Source organism: Galeopterus variegatus, unplaced genomic scaffold (assembly GCF_000696425.1).
Source record: "Galeopterus variegatus unplaced genomic scaffold, G_variegatus-3.0.2 Scaffold4188, whole genome shotgun sequence".
Taxonomy (NCBI): Eukaryota; Metazoa; Chordata; class Mammalia; order Dermoptera; family Cynocephalidae; genus Galeopterus; species Galeopterus variegatus.
In genome coordinates, this window is record NW_007730299.1 from 86,071 (window position 1) to 92,070 (window position 6,000).

General features: G+C 39.0%; 1 pseudogene; it reads left to right on the plus strand.

Moving 5' to 3' along the window:
• The first annotated feature begins 88 nt into the window (after positions 1-88).
• Positions 89-2,050, plus strand: LOC103602552 (annotated as a pseudogene).
• The last annotated feature ends 3,950 nt before the right edge of the window (positions 2,051-6,000 follow it).

Sequence of the window (6,000 nt, forward strand, 5' to 3'; positions counted from 1 at the left end):
GCTGTCAGCTCTGACAGAACCACACAGCAATCGTTGATTTCGCGATCTCCAGGCCTCTTCTAAATTCCCACTGAGCAGACTGAGAGGGATGTGGGTGTTGGACCCGGCGCGGGCTTCGGTCCCGCAGAGGGAGCGTTTCCAGACTCTGAGAGGAGTAAAGGCAAAGACTCAGTCTTTCACCAGGTGTCAGCTTGGTTCATTCTCTTACTTCCTTCAGGTATCTGCTCAGATATCACCTTAATAGTGAAGTCTTTCCCAACCATCCTTTTTAAAATTGCAATTCACTCTCCCAGAGGCCTATCCATGTCTTCAGACCTGAGATAGCATGTACTGGATATATTAGGCTGTGGCATCCCTGACAGTCTCTTCGGGGCTTTCAGGGATGTGAGGGCCTTGCTCAGAGGGAATATATCTAAGTTCATAAGAGGGAGGGGTCCCGGACCCTCCCAGAACCCGAGGTGAGAACAGGAAGGGAGTACTGAGAACATTAATTACCCCAGGACAGAGAGTCCTACAAAGCTCTGCCTGGGCTTTCATCCCTCTGTGTCTCCAGGCAGATGTGGTCAGATGAAGTTCCCCTCAATTTATCCTCTGGGTTGTCAGAGAGATAAGGGATTTGAAATGAGGAGTCAGCATCAAAGCAGGAGGTCAGAGACACCCCAGGTCTTGCTATAAGTTAGGTGATGACCCTTAATGTGAACTGAAAGAAAGACTCTCCTACCAAAGAAAAGGGCCACTGCTTTAATCTCCAGTAAGCCCCAGGCAGATCTGACAAGTAGCAAACCAAGGCATACCTTAGTTAGTTCCACAGGGTCTTCAGGGAACAGGCAAATCATGGAATAGGAACATTGTGGGTACCAAGAGCAGTGATTTCAAGAAAAGCTGCAGAGGTGGCCTTCGATAAAGCCAAGGAGGTGTCTCCAAGCTGAAGTGGGCTCACCATCTTCTCTTTTCTCCTCTAAGTCACTGAGTCACCTGCCTACCTGCCTACTGCACTTGACTAAATCCGTCGTGCCTTGGGGTCAGAAGAGTAAGCTCCGTGTCCATGAGAAATGCTGACAGGCCGAAGAAGAGCCTGAAGAGCTGGTGGGTGCTCAGGCCACTGCAGGAGTGCAAGGAGAGTTTTCCTCCACTTCCTCTCCTTGTTCCAAGGTTATTCCCCAGAGCTCAACTGAAGGGGCAACCAGCAATCCCAAAGTTCCTGGGAGAGCCCCATCCACCACCACTACTGATGTAGCTCTTTTACATATAAGAGCAAACGAAATGGCCAACAACCAAGTGGAAGAAAGGCCAAGATCCTCCCAGGCCCAGCTCTCCACTGAGCACTTTTCCAAAGATCTTGTAGATTAGAAGGTGCTTTTATTGATTTGGTCTCTGCTGTACAAGTATCAAATGAAAGAGCCCATTTCAAAGGTATATATGCTGAGAAATATAATCTAGATGTACAAGAGGCACTACCCTGAAATCTTGAGTAGAACTTCTGAGCACCTGGAGCTGATCTTTGGCCTTGACATAAGGAAAATGGAGCCCAATAGGCACATCTATGTCCTTGTCAACAAGCTGGAACCAAGCTGTTATGCAAGGCTGAGAGATGACGGAGGTGTGCCCAAGACCGGCCTGCTGATGATTATCCTGTGTGTGATTTTCACAGAGTAATTGCACCACTGAATAGCAAATCTGGCAAATATTAAATATTATGGTATTATATGAGGGGAGGGATCATTTCTTTTTTGGGGAATTCAGGAAGGTCATTACTAGAGATTTGGTGTAGGAAAAGTAATTGGAATACCGGCACGTGCCTGATAGTGGTCCTGCACGCTATGTATTCCTGTGGTGTCCAAGGGCCCATGCTGAAAGAAGCAAGATGAGAGTTCTTGAGTTTTTAGCCAAAGTCCATAATACCATCACCAGTGCCTTCCCACTCTGGTAGGCAGAGGCTTTGAAAGATGAGGAAGAGAGAGCCCAAGCCAGAGTTGCAGCTGGGGCTCACATTAGTGCCATGACCAGTGCTTGTTCTAGGGCCATGTCCAGCAGCTCCTCACACCACTAGTAAAGTCTGAGGCATTCTTCACTTTGTGGTTGAAAAGAGAAGTCCACATTCTAAGCTGGAAGGTCAAGGTATGGCTGGTTATAACATAGTTTATAACATACTTGTTTTCCTGTTCTAGTCTGTGTTCCTGGATAATTTTTAAAAATATTGTTCCTTTAATCAGAAAGTTTAAGGACCTTCATAATATGTTTGTGAATGATATTTCTTAAACATTGATTGCTATGAATAAAATTAAAGAGTAAAAGTTTTATTATTGTGTAAAACAAATTAAGAAATATTTCATCATACTTAGTGATTTGGAGCAAGATAGCATAACAGCAAATTGGGCATTTTCTTTGAAATGTGAAAAATCTCAGCATTGGAATAGTTAGCAAAGGATTATGTTTTGCAATGATTAATATGCTACTTGCACTAATTAGTTCATCGCCCATTGTATACATATATTAAATATAACTCTATACCACATAAATATGTACAATCTATGTGTTTCAATAAAAATTATTGTCAATAAATATATAAAAAATAAAATATAAAAATTGTTGGTTTCACTTATCATAACATATATATATGGTCATGTTTAGTTTATTCAAGAATAGAGGAGAAATAAAATGGTAATAAATTAGACCTCTTTCTCAGGGGCTCATTATTTTTTTTTCTCAGAGAATAGTTGAGCATCTACTCTTTGGAAGGCTTGTGTTAATATCTGGGTTGCTAAGATGAACAAGAATTTTCCCTAAAATTTAAAGTCTTAAATCAGCCATCATGAAAGAAAAGTGGTGCGTGACTTAGTTCAGGTTGCTATAACACAGTGTTATGGACTTGATGTCTTTAACAATAGTTCTGGAGGCTGGAAGCCTGAAATCAGGTTGCCAGGTCAGGTTCTTGGTGACCACTGTCTTCCTACTTTACAGTCTTCTAATTGTTTTTTCACATGGTGGGGCGAGCTCTAGAACATTCATCCCCTTATAAGGGCTCTAATCCCATTCATAAGGGCTCTCCCCTCATGACCTAATTATCTGTCAAAGGCCCCTCCTCTGAGTACCATCGCATTGGGGATTTAGGCTTTAACATATGAATTTGGGGGGGACACAAACATTGAGTACCTAGCAGTGGGATAACCCCTAAGCAAAAGGACAAGGCACAAGAAGGTGTGAGAACCTGGAGGTTTGAGACGTAAGCAGTCCAGAGTAAATGCCCTGTGGCAATTGTGACAAGAGGGTTTGGAGGCTTGGAAAAAATTTTAAGTCCTTCAGTGTGAGATTATTTTAAATTAAGCTGAGTGGTGGGTCTGATGAGCTTACGGGCGTAATGGGTGCGGGACAAAACTTCAGGTGGTGTGTCTCAGAATTGACACACATAATTTCTGGAAAGGAAAATTGCTTTTAGCAGTTACTTTAGATCAAGAATACCTGAATAGTCATAGCATTACTGAAAAAAAAAGTAGTCAAAGTTGGAATACTCAAACTTCTTGATATCAAAACTTTCTCCCTGAATAGTCATAGCATTACTGAAAAAAAAAGTAGTCAAAGTTGGAAAACTCAAACTTCTTGATATCAAAACTTTCTCCAAGTCTGTAATAACCCAAACTGTGTAGTATAAGGATAGACATAAAGATCAGTGGAATAGGACTGAAAGTCTAGGAATACATCCTTATGTTTATTGTCAATTGATTATCAACAAATGTGCCAAAATGATTCAATGAGGGAGAGAATATTCTTTTCAACAAATGGTGTTGAGATAACTAGTCACATGCAGAAGAATGAACTTTTAATGCTACCTCAAACCACACACAAAAATTAACTGAAAATGGATCACAGACCAAAAGGGCTAAAGCTATAAAACTCTTAGAAGAAAATATAGGAGTAAATCTTCATAAGTTTAGGTCAGAAAATGGTTTCTCAGATATGATAACAAAAGCAAAAGTGCAAAAGAAAAAAATAAATTGAACTACATCAAAATTAAAAAAATATTTTTGCATCAAAATAACCATAAAGGATGTAAATAGAAAACCCACAGAATGGGTGAAAATATTTGCAAATTGTATATCTGGTAAGGGGCTGGTATCTAGAATATATAAACAACTCTTATGACTTGATTAAAAATACAAAGAACCCAATTAAGAATGAGAAAAAGATTTTCCTTTCTTTTAACTTCTCAATATATGTTGTACTTGATTTTTGTGTCCCTTTACCTGTTCCTCTTTACCCCCTCCCTCTCTTCCTTCCCCACCACTACATCATATCTGTTCACTTATCTTAACAAGTTAAAGGAATTGTTGTGATTGTTGTGTCTTCTCTCCCTCACTGTTTATTTGTTTTTATATTTATTTATTTATTTTTAGCTCCCACAGATGAGTGAGAACATGTGGTATTTCTATTTGAGTGCCTGACTTGTTTCACTTAATATAATTTTCTCTAACTCTGAAGATATGCAAATGGCCAACAGACACATGAAAAAATGCTCAAATTCACTCAGCGTTTGGGAAATGCAAACCAAAACCACTTTCAGATATAGTCTCACTCCAGTTAGGATGGCTAATGTCCAAAAGACTGAGAATGATGAGTACTGGAGAGGATGTGGAGAAAAAGGAACTGTCATACACTGTTGGTGGGACTGCAAAATTGTGAAACTTTAATGGAAAATGGTATGGAGGTTCCTCAAACAATTACAGATAGATCTACCATGTAACCCAGCTATCCCACTGTTGGGAATATACCCAGAGGAATGGAAATCATCATGCCAAAGGGATACCTGTAATCCCATATTTATTGCAGCACTATTTACAATAGCCAAGAATTGGAACCAGCCCTAATGTCCATCATCAGATGAGTGGATAAGGAAACTGTGGTATATCTACACGATGGAATACTATGCTATAAAAAATAATGAAATACTACTGCTGGCAACAACATGGATGGACTTAGAGAGAAAAATATTTGAATAGATATTTTTCCAGGTAAGATATACAAATATCCAATAAACACATAAAAAGATGTTCAAAATCTTTAGTTGTTATAGAAATGCAAATTGAAACCACAATGTGATCTCACTTGACACATACTAGGATGGCTACTATAAAAAAGACAGACAATAACAAAATTTTGAATGGATGTGTAGAAATTGGCACTCTGTGTACTACTGGTGAGAATGTAAAATTATACAGGTACTTTGGAAAACATTTTGGTAGTTTCTGAAAAGGTTAAACATTAGAGTTACCTTATGACTCAACAACATTCCCTAGGCCTATACCAAAGAGAAATGAAAACAGGTATCCACACCCAAACTTGTAGAAGAATATTAGTAACAGCAATAGTTATAGGAGCCCAAAGCGGAATCAACCCAACTGAGGAAGAGGTAATCAAAGTGTGGTAGATCCATTCAATAGAATATAATTTGTCTATAAAAAGGGATGAATCAGCAACACATGCTGAGACACGGATGAATCTTAAAAACGTTATGCTAAGTAAAAGAACTTAGTCATGAAAGACTACATGGTGTATGATTCCATTAATGTGAAATGTCCAGAAGTAGCAAATTTATAAACAGAAAAGACATTAATTTTGATTAGGGCAGGTTAGGAATGGAAGATTGGAATTGACTGCTTATAAGTATGAGGTATCTTTTAGGGTTGAACGGGATTATTTGTATACTTCAGATGAATTGTATGCCATGTGACGTATTTCAATAAACATGTTTTTTTTTTTGTTTGTTTAAAGGCAATGTGAGTTAAATAAAGCTGTTTCAGAATGTCATGGTAACCCACTGAGTCCGTCTTATTCAATAGTGTTAGATTCAGAGGTTTTGACTCTGAGGGCACCAGAAAAGTGGCACAATATGGGATTTTATTGGAAATATGAGAGGATAAATTTACGGGTGGGGGGGCAATGGGGTAGTGCTTTTTTTAAAAAGTCACTAATGAAAATAGCAATGAGGTAGGTATAATATGAAAT